Source organism: Symphalangus syndactylus, chromosome 19 (genome assembly GCF_028878055.3).
Source record: "Symphalangus syndactylus isolate Jambi chromosome 19, NHGRI_mSymSyn1-v2.1_pri, whole genome shotgun sequence".
In the NCBI taxonomy this organism is placed as follows: Eukaryota; Metazoa; Chordata; class Mammalia; order Primates; family Hylobatidae; genus Symphalangus; species Symphalangus syndactylus.
In genome coordinates this window covers 70,249,383-70,263,667 of record NC_072434.2, presented here as the reverse complement: position 1 = coordinate 70,263,667, position 14,285 = coordinate 70,249,383, and the positions used below count along the sequence as shown (strand labels likewise).

The following is a 14,285-nucleotide window of genomic DNA, read 5'->3' as shown; positions in this document are numbered from 1 at the left end:
GTGTGTACGTATATTTATAACAGAGAGATTTATATTCCTTTGGGTATATACCTAGCAATGGGATTGCTCGGTCAAATGGTATTTCTGGTTCTAAACCTTTGAGGAATCGCCACGCTGTCTTCCACAATGGTTGAACCAATTTACATTCCCACCAACAGTGTAAAAGCTTTCTTATTTCTTCACAACCTCGCCAGCAGCTCTTGTTTCTTTTTTAAATTTCATTTTATTGAAACAGAGTCTCACTCTGTCACCCAGGCTGGAGTGCAGTGGTGCAATCTTGGTTCACTGCAAACTCTGCCTCCCAGGTTCAAGCAATTCACCTGCCTCAGCCTCCTGAGTAGCTGGGATTACAGGTGTGCACCATGGTGCCCGGCTGATTTTTGTATTTTTAGTGGAGACAGGGTTTCACCATGTTAGCCAGGCTGGCCTCAAACTCCTGACCTCAAGTGATCTGTCCATCTTGGCCTCCCAAAGTGCTGGGATTACAGGTGTGAGCCACCATGCCCGGCCTATCTGTTGTCTCTTGACTTTTTAATAATTGCCATTCTGACTGGCGTGAGATGGTATCTCATTGTGGTTTTCATTTGCATTTCTCTTTCTCTGTCTTTTCTTTTTTTTGAGATGGAGTTTCGCTCTTGTTGCCCAGGCTGGAGTGTAGTGGCACGATCTCGGCTCACCACAACCTCTGCCTCCCAGGTTCAAGCGATTCTCCTGTCTCAGCCTCCCGAGCAGCTGGGATTACAGGCGCCTGCCACCACGCCCAGCTAATTTTGTATTTTTAGTACAGACGGGGTTTCTCCATGTTGGTCAAGCTGGTCTTGAACTCCCGACCTCAGGTGATCAGCACGCCTCAGCCTCCCAAAGTGCTGGGATTACAGGCATGAGCCACCGTGCCCGGACTTTCATTTGCATTTCTCTAATGATCAGCGATGTTGAGCTTTTTTCCACATGTTTGTTGGTTACGTGTCTATCTTTTTTTGAGAAGTTATTTTTATTTATTTTTTAGGGGACACAGTCTCCCTCTGTCTCCCAGGCTGGAGTGCAGTGGCGCCATCATGGCTTGCTACAGCCTCGAGCTTCAGGACTCAAGCGATTCTCCTACCTTTGCCTCCTGAGTAGCTAGGGCTACAGGCATGTGGCACCACGCGCGGGTAACTTTTCTATTTTTTGGTAGAGATAGGATCTTACTATGTTACCCAGGCTGGCCTGAAGTGATCCTCCTACCTCACTCAGTCTCTCAAAATGCTGGGATAACATATGAGCCACTGTGCCTGGCCTTTTACAAATTATTTATTTGTCTTTTTTAAATTAAAAATTTTTTTTATTGGCCGGGCATGGTGGCTGACACCTGTAATCTCAGCACTTTGGTAGACCAAGGTGGTCAGATCATGAGGTCGAGAGATCAAGACCATCCTGGCCAACGTGGTGAAACCCATCTCTATTAAAAATACAAAAATTACCAGGGCTTGGTGGCCAGCGCCTGTAGTCCCAACTACTCAGGAGGCTGAGGCAGGAGAATCACTTGAACCCAGGAGGTGTAGGTTGCAGTGAGCTGAGATCACACCACTGCACTCCAGCCTGGCGACAAAGCAAGACTCTGTTTCAAAAAAACAAAACAAAACAAAACAAAACAAAACAAAACAAAACACCACACACACACACAAAACTTATTTTATGAAGGGACCATGCTAATCTTCTCTGTATTGTTCTAATTTTAGTATATGTGCTGCCAAAGCGAGCACTATTTATTTATCTATTTATTTATTTATTGAGCCAGAGTCTCATGGCACAATCTCAGCTCACTGCAACCTCCACCTCCCAGGTTCAAGCGATTCTCCTGCCTCAGCCTCCCAAGTAGCTGGGATTACAGATATCCGCCACCACGCCTGGCTAATTTTGTATTTTTAGTAGAGCCAGGGTTTCACCATGTTGGCCAGGCTGGTCTCGAACTCCTGACCTCAGGTGATCTGCCTGCCTCAGCAGCCCACAGTGCTGAGATTACAGGCGTGAGCCACTGCGTCTGGCCGCGAGCACTATTTATTCATTATCATGTGGATTGGGGACTCCTGATACCTTCTAGTTTATGACTTTGATATCCTCCTTCGACATTGCTGCTTTCCTGCCACTGGATGAAAAAAGAAAATCCTTACCTGTCCTCTGACTTGTCCTTTTGTGCTTAAGCTGCCTTTAGTTGGTTTCTGTTACTTATAATCAAATACAGTCTCAACTTTTTTTTTTTTTTTTTTTTTTGAGACAGAGTCTCGTTCTGTCACCCAGGCTGGAGTGCAGTGGCATGATCTCGTCTCACTGCAACCTCCGCCTCCCAGGTTCAAGCCATTCTCCCGCCTTAGCCTCCGGAGTAGCTGGGACTACAGGCACATGTCACCACGCCCAGCTAATTTTTAGTAATTTTAGTAGATACGGGGTTTCACCATGTTAACCAGGCTGGTCTTAATCTCCTGACCTTGTGATCCACCCGCCTCAGCCTCCCAAAGTGCTGGGATTACAGGCGTGAGCCACCGCGCCCAGCCAGTCTTATCTTGAATGTAAACAAAAACTTGGAACTTGGGTTCAGGGCAGAAGCAGCAGACCTAGAGCTGCCTGGATCGGATCAGGTCTGAGAGTGACAAAGTCAAATGGGTTCCCTAGAGACCACTGATCACTGGGGAAGCTCCCTTGCCCTGCACTGCCTCTCTGCCAAGACCAAGGCCTAGGACCACATACTGACTGCGCAAACCCATCTGGATACAACCAGTCTGAATTTTCCCCAAATCTACTCTTGGTACATAATCAGACTTCCTGATCTACACACATTTTTTTTTTCCTTACTCTAGACCCTAGGAGGGAGTAAAGTTTGTGGTAAAAGAAAAAGAAGGAAAAATACAAACTACCTTCTAAACCGTGGGTACGGTAATGGAGTGGCCACCAGTGTTGATCATTGCAAGCTTAGCAAGAATCAGCTGCTGGGTCGTAGCCTGTTTGGAAAGACAACTGTAGCTCATTAAAAAGGATTGTGTATCATCCACAGAAAGCTCTTCATTTGGTTACTTTACATCTGACTGGCTCCTACTTGCCCTACAGGCTCCAGTTTTTTCTTGCAAGCCTTCTACAAGACTAGGTTAGGGAACTCCTCTGTTAGAGTACTTCCTTACAGTGCACATCTCACTTTGTTGTTTGTTTTAGAGATAGGGTCTCACTCAGTTGCCCAAGGTGGAGTGCAGTGGTGTGATCATAGTTCACTGCAGCCTTGAACTTCTGGGCTCCAGTGATCCTCTTGCCTCAACCTCCCAGGTGGCTGGGACTCCAGGCATGTGACACTGAGCCTGGCTAACTTTTCAAAAAAAATTTCTTTTTTTTTTTTTTGAGACGGAGTCTTGGTCTGTCACCCAGGCTGGAGTGCAGTGGCGCAATCTCGGCTCACTGCAAGCTCCGCCTCCAGGGTTCACGCCATTCTCCTGCCTCAGCCTCTCCGAGTAGCTGGGACTACAGGTGCCCGCCACCACGCCCGGCTAATTTTTTTGCATTTTTAGTAGAGACGGGGTTTCACCGTGGTCTCGATCTCCTGACCTCGTGATCCGCCCGTCTCGGCCTCCCAAAGTGCTGGGATTACAAGCGTGAGCCACCGCACCCGGCCCAAAAAAAATTTCTTGTAGAGACGGGATTTCACTATGTTGCCCGCGATGGTCTCAAACTCCTGGCCCCAAGCAATCTGCCTGCCTCAGCCTTCCAAAGTGTTGGGATTACAGGAGTGAGCCACTGCACCCAGCCATCTCACTCTATTTAAATTGCCATCTCACTCTATTAAAATACTCTATTTAAGTGTCCTGAGAGTAGACCCGAGCATATCTACCATAGTACCTTGTGTGTGGTAGGTGCTCAACATATATGTTCCACAAAAGATAGAATTCAGGCATTCATTTAGTATTACCTAAAAAGTCTCCACATCTCCCCTTCTACAGGTGATCATATAACTTGTGCACAGACTATCAGGAAGACTTAGGTATGTGCCTTTAGGAGGTAGATAGAGCAGACAGGGCTCAGGTGATCTTGACTAGCTAGAATTTCCAAGTGCCTCTATCAAACAGAATCTGTCAGTTAGGATTAAGTTAGACTTTATACAACAGAAAACAAGGTTTATCCTCTTATGTAAAAGAATTCCAGGGGACTTCAGTCCTGGGCAGGAATAGTGGCTCCACGAAGTTAGCAGGAACCCAAGCTGCTTCTGGCTTTCTGCAGCACCGTCCTTAGCACTGACTTCCATCTCCAAGGCTACCTCATGGTTTAAGAGGGCAGTGGCATGCCAGCCATCACATCTGCATTCCAGGCAGCAGGACAAAGGGAGAGGGACAAGCGAAGCAACAAAAGCTTGGCCCTCTGAGTCAGCTCCCTCTCAGTAGACTTCTTGAAATTTTTACATGTAATATTCCCTTATATCTCAGTGGCCAGGAACACTTGGAAATGTAGATGTTAGCTGGGTACTTTGCTCCATATAAACTTGGAGTTTTATAATTAAGAGGGAAACAGATATTATGCAATAAGCTGCAGTCTCTCTCTGAGTCCCCAAGCAAATCTGTCAGGAAGGACCCTCCTTTATTTTGGTAAAAAATCAGTTGATCTGTCGGCAGCTCCGCTTTGCTCTACATCTCAGTTCTCATCGATACAAGTGAGAGGTGACAGCGTGCTGGCAGTCCTCACAGCCCTCGCTCACTCTGGGTGCCTCCTCTGCCTCGGCTCCCACTTTGGCGGCACTTGAGGAGCCCTTCAGCCCACCGCTGCACTGTGGGAGCCCCTTTCTGGGCTGGCCAAGGCCGCAGCCCACTCCCTCAGCTTGCAGGGAGGTGTGGAGGGAGAGGCGTGAAGGGGACCCGGGACTGTGGGCAGTGCTTGCAGACCAGCTGGAGTTCCTGGTGGGTGTGGGCTTGGCCGGCCCTGCCAGCCCCGGGCAATGAGGGGCTTAGCACCCGGGCCAGCGGCTGTGGAGGATGTACTGGGTCCCCCAGCAGTGCTGGCCCACCGGGGCTGTGCTCGATTTCTCGCCGGGCCTTAGCTGCCTTCCCGTGGGGCAGGGCTCGGGACCTGTAGCCCGCCATGCCTGAGCCTCCCACCCCCTCCGTGGGCTCCTGTGTGGCCCGAGCCTCCCCGACGAGCGCCACCCCCTGCTCCACGGCATCCAGTCCCATCAACCACCCAAGGGCTGAGGAGTGCAGGTGCAGGGCCCGGGACTGGCAGGCAGCTCCACCTGCAGCCCCGCTGCGGGATCCACTGGGTGAAGCCAGCTGGGCTCCTGAGTCGGTTGGGGCCTTGGAGAACCTTTATGTCTGGCTCAGGGATTGTAAATACACCAATCGGCACTCTGTATCTAGCTCAAGGTTTGTAAATACACCAATCAGCACCCTGTGTCTAGCTCAGGGTTTGTGAGGGCACCAATCGACACTCTGTATCTAGCTACTCTGGTGGGGCCTTGGAGAACCTTTATGTTGACACTCTGTATCTAGCTAATCTGGTGGGGACGTGGAGAACCTTTGTGTCTAGCTCAGGGATTGTAAAGGCACCAATCAGCGCCCTGTCAAAACAGACCACTCGGCTCTACCAATCAGCAGGATGTGGGTGGGGCCAGATAAGAGAATAAAAGCAGGCTGCCCGAGCCAGCAGTGGCAACCCACTCAGGTCCCCTTCACACTGTGGGAGTTTGTTCTTTCACTCCTTGCAATAAATCTTGCTACTGCTCACTCTTTGGGTCCACATTGCTTTTACGATCTGTAACAGTCACCGCGAAGGTCTGCAGCTTCACTCCTGAAGCCAGCGAGACCACGAGCCCACCGGGAGGAATGAACAACTCCAGATGCCCTGCCTTAAGAGCTGTAACACTCACCACGAAGGTCTGCAGCTTCACTCTTGAGCCAGCGAGACCACGAACCCACCAGAAGGAAGAAACTCCGAACACATCTGAACATCAGAAAGAACGAACAACTCCAGATGCACCACCTTAAGAGCTGTAACACTCACCACGAGGGTCCGCGGCTTCATTCTTGAAGTCAGTGAGACCAAGAACCCACCAATTCTGGACGCACAAGGACTAGTCATCAGAACTTTTTTCTCTATATAAAGAACTATAATGTCCGGGCGCAGTGGCTCACGCCTGTAATCCCAGCACTTTGGGAGGCCAAGGCGGGCGGATCACTTGAAGTCAGGAGTTCGAGACCAGCTTGGCCAACATGCTGAAACCCCATCTCTACTAAATATACAAAAATTAGCCAGGCGTGGTGGCGCATGCCTGTAGTCACAGCTACTCGGGAGGCTGAGGCAGGAGAATCGCTTGAATTCAGGAGGCAGAGGTTGCAGTGAGCCGAGATTACACCACTGGACTCCAGCCTGGGTGACAGAGAGAGATGCCGTCTCGAAAAAAAAAAAAAAGAACTACAAGAGAAGGGTCCTCTCCCTCTCCTTTGCTCTGTTTCTTGCACTTACCACTTGCACTCATTACTAGATGGGACCACATGAAGAGTTCAATGCGGGAACTGCAGAAAGGCTCTTCAGCATGTGGGCGTCTCTCACAAGGCCGGATGATTGAGCTGAAATGAGTTGACAATCATGTTGACTGTAAGGCAGTGCATTAGGGGACCTGCTATAGCAGTGACAGCCTGGATGCTCTGCATTTCAGATGGGCAGGAAATGCTCTGAGAACACATAGGCCTGGGCACTGGTCTTCAGGACCAGGTGAAGGAGGAAGGACCCCATTTCCTTCACCTTCATCCTCCAAGGCAAGTAGTACCCAATAGCCATGCCTACAGCATCTTCCCCATAGGTGTGGGCAGAAGACCCCACTCCCTTGAACTCTCTAGTTAGTGTTTTCTCAAACTGCAACTTGATTTTCTCTTAAATGGGAAGTGCCTGAATGTAGGGCAACTGTGGGAAAGGAAGCATGGGAGTGTAATGATGAGCTTGGGCTGGAATCCTGGCCTTGCCCGTTGTTTTCTGTGTTATCTTGCTAACTTGTTTCACTCCCCCCAAGTGTCTATTTCGTGAGGTAAAATAAGAATGGTAATGACACCCCCCTTGCCGAGCTGCTCAGAGGATTAAACAAGATAATGTAGGTGAATGCATTTAGCACAGTGCCTGGGGTACAATAGGTACTCAATAAAAGAGAAAATAAAATGGAGATAGATGGCAAAAGCCATTGTGAAGATTCAACCCCTAAACAAAGCTTCCTTTGAAATTAGAGAAATTTGCAACCCTGGCATCTTGGCTGGAATCCCAGGATAAGATAGGCACTTACAGCAGTAAAGCCAGCCACACCCTGGACACCAGGCCGCAGAGGGCAGGGGCTACTCCCCATCCGAGGGCTGCCGAGCTCAGGAAACTGATTCACATTTTGTCCTGGGGACACTGCACTTGGAAAAACATTATTGATTCCATGGTTCAGGTTGCAAAGGGAGGGAGAAAGGTTGAATTTCATCACATAAAGCACTTATGCCTACTGTACTTTCTCTTTAGAGAGGCACTTGACAATCATTTTCACTAGTGTCTCTTCTTAAAACAATCTCAGAGATAGCTTATCCCCATTTTATAAAGGCAGAACATAGGAGACATAACTGGCGGAAGAGCATGTGGCAGGGTGGCAAAAGTCAGAGTTCACGATCTCCAAATTTCTAGCATATTGCTTAACTAACCCAGCTTCAGCAATCTGCCCCACAAATGCCTGGCGGGGGCCTCTCAGTCATATACTTATTGCTCAAATCAGTCACTCATGATCTCCAGAAAAATGCAGACGTGTAAATCTAGGCTACATGATTCGTTTTTCTTAGCAGCTTAGCACAGGAGATGAAAAGTGACTTTTCTAACCATATCACAAGTGGGTCTGCGTCCAGCAAGTCCTGGAACAGATGTTGGAACTATTCCAGGATATATGTTACACCACAGAGCTCTGGATGCCTAGAAGCAATGAAGATGGGGTAGGGGCGGTGAAATAGCCAGCTCCTACGCTAAGTGCAGCCCTCCCCACCAGGGCTGTAGCCGGGCTGCCCCCTCACCTGAGGAAGTCATGCCTTTGATCATGGCAGCATCACAACCTGTCCTTGATACCAAAAGGAGAAGCATTCTTGGCCTGTGCCCTCTTGGATGGATCGTTTTTCAGAGAACAGGACATTTAGTGAGTTTGTCTCAAACTGCACAGAGAACATGGTGAACCTGCTAGGGCTGATTGCTGAGGGAAATTAAGAAGACAGGGATAATGGCTTTTCCTCTGTTGCTAAAGCCAGCATGTACCTGAAATGAGCCCCAAAGCTCAGGCCTGACTTCATGCCTTTCTTGTCCTGGGAAGAGGGTTTATCAGAGTCCAAAGAATGCATTTCAGTTATCTTTGTTTCCAATACTGAAGCAGCTCCCTCTGCTCACCGAGGCAGAGCCCTTTCTATCTCTTTTTCAGAAAAGTCCCAAGGAACAATTGTTTTGGATTACTTAGTGGACTCAGCGTGGAAACTGCTTATGTGGCCCAGCTAGGTAGGGGCGTTCAGACAAGGAGACCTGACCTGGAGCCTCTGGGATGATTCCAAGGTATTGCATGCATGCGTCTGCTGTGTGTTCATTAACTGCTGGGGGAAAAACTCTGGGTAGTCGCAGCCATCTACTGTCAGTTTTCAAGACAGGCTTCAGCAGGCAAGCAGCTTGGTGGGAGGCGTCCTTAGTCAGCTGGGAAAGTAAGGCTGACGTGCTGTCCGACCTCAGCGAGGCATGTGTCATACTCTTTCCATTCTCTGGCACCCTCTGGCTCTTCCTAAGGCCTTTTCTCAACCAGGCACGTGATGTGATGTAGACAGCAAGCAGGATGGGAGGCTGGCAGTCCCCCTCCTCAGCCTCCCAAAGTGCTGGGATTACAGGCGTGAGCCACCGTGCCCAGCCAGTCTCATCTTGAATGACTCCCCAGAGCGGAGCTGGCAGTGGCCACTTAGACTCCCTCATATCACACCGTTGGCTTCCAAGCCCAGATATAGGTGCCTGCCCCTCCCGTTGGGACCTTGCCAAATCTTTTGTAACATTTTAAAACAGCCATTGAAGTGCCAGATGACAAAATTTCCCTTGGAGATTGAGAAATTCTGATTGGGATGATGGCAGCATTCTGGAATTTATGTCAGATTTGCTTTCCAGGGGCCAGAAGCGAGGAGGTCAAAACTCCAGGTCCCCATCCCAGCTTAACCAAAGAACCACTACTTTTTTTCTTTTCTTTCTTTTTTTCTCAGACAGTCTCGCTCGGTCAACCATGCTGGAGTGCAGCAGTGCGATCTTGGCTCCTGCAACCTCCACCTTCCAGGTTCAAGCGATTCTTTTGCTTCAGCTTCCGGAGTGGCTAGGATTATAGGTGTGCGCCACAACGCCCGGCTAATTTTTGTAATTTTAGTAGAGATGGGGTTTTACCATGTTGGCAAGGCTGGTCTTGAACTCCTGGCCTCAAGTGAATTGCCCACCTTGGCCTCCTAAAGTGTTGGAACTACAGGCGTGAGCCACTGCACCCAGCCCCCTACCTTTTTTTTTTTTTTTTTTTGAGATGGGGTCTTGCTCTGTTGCTCAGGCTGGAGTGCAGTGGCATGATCGTAGCTCACTGCAGCCTCAAACTCCTGGGCTTAAGAGATCCTCCAGGGCCGGGCGCGGTGGCTCACACCTGTAATCCCAGCACTTTGGGAGGCCGAGGCAGGCGGATCACGAGGTCAGGAGATTGAGACCATCCTGGCTAACAAGGTGAAACCTCGTATCTACTAAAATACAAAAAAATTAGCCTGGTGTGGTGGCAGGTGCCTGTAGTCCCAGCTACTCTGGAGGCTGAGGCAGGAGAATGGCATGAACCCGGGAGATGGAGCTTGCAGTGAGCCGAGATTGCGCCACTGCACTCCAGCCTGGGCCACAGAGCGAGACTCCATCTCAAAAAAAAAAAAAAAAGAAAAAAAGAGATCCTCCTAATGGCCGGGCATGGTGGCTGATACCTGTAATCCCAGCACTTTGGGAGGCCAAGGTGGGCAGATCACTTGAAGTCAGGAGTTTGAGACAAGCCTGGCCAACACGGTGAAACCCCGTCTCTACTAAAAATAGAAAAATTAGCCGGGTGTGGTAGTGCATGTCTGTAATCCCAGCTACTCGAGAGGCTGAGGCAGGAGAATTGCTTGAACCTGGGAGGCAGAGGTTGCAGTGAGCCGAGATCGCGTCACTGCACTCCAGTCTGGGCAAAAGGGTGAGACTCCATCTCAAAAAGCAAGAGCTCCTCCTGGCTCAGCCTCCTGAGTACCTGGGACTACACGTGTGTGCACCACAACATCCAGCTAATTTTTGTATTTTTTGTAGAGACAGAGTCTTGCTATGTTATCCAGGTTGGTCTTGAACTAGCCTTAAGAAATCCTCCCACCTCTGCCTCCCAAAGCGCTAGGATTACAGGCATGGGCTACTACACCTGGCCTTTCTTTTTGGTTTTACATACTGAAGTTAGGCACAGATTTCAATTGAAAGAGGGTTTCGTTGCTTTAAAAGTGTTTTAAAAGCCCTGCCCTGCATTATCCTTGTCCCCTCCATTAGTAACTATACAGAATTTTAAAAGAGGAAAAATCAGAGAGGGAAAGGTAAGCTATTCCTTGGGTATGAAGAAAAGCCACAGGTGTTGTTTGGGCCTCAGCAGGGCATCTGTGCAGGTGTCTGTGCATTAGCAACACCATCTGCTTGGTTGTCTCTCGAAGGAAGAAGAATCCTGGCCTAATGAACTCCTCAAGCTCTCTTCTTTGGGAAATAGGAAGATCACAATTTGAAATCTTAATCCAAGGTAATAATTGAATATATAAGCATCCTACATAATCCAGAGCTAAAAAATGTGAAATTAAGTCATGAATTGCTTTCAAATATAGCAGGAATCTTCTAGCCTCTTCCAGTCCTGAAAGGCACCACCAAATGCTGCCTCAGAGTCAAGCCCCCAAATAAATACATACTAATAAGGCTGATTTTCCCTTTTCACTCCTCTCCTGGGCAGTATGAACCTTTGACTAGAGAGAGCCAGAAAGGAGCATCTCAACCCACTTAGGTGGTGGCCTCTTTTAAAGTGAAATGTGAAGCCAGGGCTCCAAACCGTCATTGTCCTGAGAGTTCCCAGGAAGGCTTTTGTGTGGTGACCTGGATGCCCGTCCAGATGGCCTTGGCTGGTCCCATCCCTCACTCTAGCTCCCTAAGGGTCCTGCTGCTATCAATTGACTGTGAACATTTCCTTTCACTGCCTTTTGCAAGCTGCTGGGTGAGTGCCAGGTAGTAGCTTTGCAGGGTTCATTCACCTCAGGGCTGGGAGCTTTTCAGCAGTGTAGGCAGGTTATGTGTTTCAAATCAGCATAGTAGGGCAGAATGATTTGGAAGCCATTTCATTTTTCAGTTCATCAAACTCCTACTCACCGGGAATCTCTAAACCAGCGATATGAAACCTTTCTGGAGTTGTGACACCCTGTTGTCACTCATTTTATTTCATCAAACACCCACCCCTCTTAAAAATGCCATGAGGCATGTATTTATTTTTAAGATGAAAGTGAATTAAAATTGGAAAATTACCTAAGAATTTTCTGGCACTCTAGCAAAAAAGGAGATCTACCAGAGGTGTTTGGAAGTCAGGATCTTCATTAACAGTCATCACTCTACACAGGGAAGACACTTGACGGAATTGGGAAGTAGGAAGAATTTGTCTTTGCTCCTCCCCTCTCCCATGATCTAATTCCCTCCCCACCTGCACATCCCCTCCCCAGGCATCCGAGCACTCGCACTACCCCATACCTCCCTCCATGGTACCTCGTGCAGAACTGGCCCTTACCACCCACCCCCCCAGCCCTACTCTCCAACTGTTTCCTCTCAGTGCTCCTGTTAACATACCCAACGCCCACTCCTTCTGCAGGTAGTCCCTGTAGGTTAGTTGTTTCTTTAGAAAGGAGTAACAACTTCTATTTTTTTTTTTTTTTGAGATGGAGTCTCTCTCTGTTGCTCAGGCTGGAGTGCAATGGCGCGATCTCGGCTCACTGCAACCTCTGCCTCCTGGGTTCAAGCAATTCTCCTGCCTCAGCCTCCTGAGTAGCCGGGATTATAGGCCACCATGCTCGGCTAATTTTTTTGTATTTTTAGTAGAGATGGGGTTTCACCATGTTGGCCAGGCTGGTCTCAAACTCCTGACCTCAAGTGATCCACCCACCTCGGCCTCCCAAAGTGCTGGGATTACAGGTGTGAGCCACCACGCCCAGCCTAGGAGTAACAACTTCTAAGTTCATTTTCAGCACAAAAATTTTAGTGGAGTTAACCTTGATGATAATGCCTTAAAGTCTTAATCCCTCCCAGGGATATTTGTAATTTTTTATCCCTAGAATGCTCAGCAGAAGGGGTATTTGTAATGTAACTAGAGACGATACCATACACAAAAGAATTAATTTCCAGTGGAATTTCAAGGGGTAACAGAAAGGAACAGGAAGAGTGGGAGATTGGTCCATTCTGCCTTCTGGTAATAATGGCCCCCTTGTGGTGCAAGCATTCACTTTGGGATAATATAAAAGACACTGGGACTGGGCGTGGTGGCTCACACCTGTAATCCCAGCATTTTGGGAGGTTGAAGTGGGCGGATCACCTGAAGTCAGGAGTTCAAGACCAGCCTGGCCAATGTGGTGAAACCACATCTCTACTAAAAATACAAAAATTAGCCAGGTGTGGTGGTGTGCACCGGTAATCCCAGTGACTCAGGAGGCTGAGGCAGGAGAGTAGCTTGAACCTGGGAGGCGGAGGCTGCAGTGAACCGAGATTGTGCCACTGCTCTCCAGCCTAGGCAACAGAGCAAGACTCTGTCTAAAAAAAAAAAGACATTGGGTAAGAGTCAGTGACCTGGATCTATTTCTGACTTAATCCAATTCAACCAATATTTACTAAGCCCCTCCTATATGCCTGGAATTCGGCTATGCCGTTGGTATCCAAGATGAATATGACACATTCCATGTCCTCAGTGAAATCCCAGTCTATCAGGAGGCATCTGATACCATGCTAAATGCTTCTCTAGCAGTTAGACAAAATGCTATGGGAACACAATAGAGAGGATGATTGATTCTGTCTGGAGAAAGCTGCAGAGAATTAATATTTGCATTGGCCTTTGAGGATGAGAACGAGTTCAGGAGGCTGGGAAAGGGAGGAGAAGAGGAGTGAGGTCAGTGGGGAAAAAAACCACCAGAACAAAAGCACAGGGAGGCGATTGCTGGGGAAGTCCAAGTATCTGGAGCACAAGAAGGGAAGTAGCGGGGATGAAGCTGAAAAGCAAGGCTGGGGTCAGATTTTGGAAAAGCTTTTACCGCCTTACTGAGGAGTGGAAGCATCAACTGCAGACGATGGAGCCATCAGAAAGTTTTGAAACTTCCATAGACACATTCTGGAGACCGCCACCTTCTCTTAGGCAAAAGACAATGGAGGCTCCATACAGGGCTATAAGGAGAATGGAAAGAAAAGACCCCGAGGATAGGATACATGCAAATAGTTGGCTCCTTTGATGTTGGGGTTAAAGGAGAAGGAGAAGTCATAGGTTTTTTGCTTAGGCTTGCTAAGTAATGGCGATACCACTAATTGAAGATAGGGATAACAGGAGTAAGAGTCCATGGGAAAGAACAGTGAGCTCGATTTCAGGCCTGTTGGCTTAAGAGACCAAGGACTAGTGTGAAGATGGTTGTTGATGTTGCTACAGAGGATTCTTCTCTTGTTTATGTTTTTGGTCTTCTTAACAGGACACTAAGTGCTTGTCTATGCCGGGCACACATCCATCTCTAAGATGGCTCTTCTTCCAGTTCTGTCATTTCTTCCATCAGACAGGATAGCGCGAGTGTAGATAGAGTTTAAACAAGAGGCCTGGGACTGCTGCTGCTATTAAGCAGAGGCCAAGTCACATGGAAGCTTCTGGAAGCTCAGGTTCTCATGTGCATACAGATCTGCTTCTTTGCATTCTAAATGTTAAACTCCTCACCTTCCATTCATCTTTTGTTTTCAGTTTATCTTTCTCAAATCATATCCTTGCTTGCAGAACTAATCATTGTTCCAAAGAGAACCTGTGACTTCTTTCTTGCTCATTTCAGCGTGAACATCGAGTGAAAACCTATAATTAGAACTCTGTTGTGGAGATAAAGTCATTCAGGAAGTGTTTGGATCATTAGGAGTTCATCTCAGAAACCCTAAAAATGTGCATGCTCTTTGAGCTAGTAACCCTACTTTTTGGGATTTATCCTAGAGGAATACTGGACAAGTGGACAAATATGTATGTA

General features: G+C 48.2%; 1 non-coding gene across 1 annotated transcript; it reads right to left on the bottom strand.

Annotated features, from left to right (window-relative positions):
* Positions 1 to 1,634: 1,634 nt before the first annotated feature.
* Positions 1,635 to 1,742, bottom strand: LOC129459044 (U6 spliceosomal RNA). The gene has a single exon (XR_008649860.1). It is a non-coding gene; the product is annotated as a U6 spliceosomal RNA (small nuclear RNA).
* Positions 1,743 to 14,285: the final 12,543 nt, after the last annotated feature.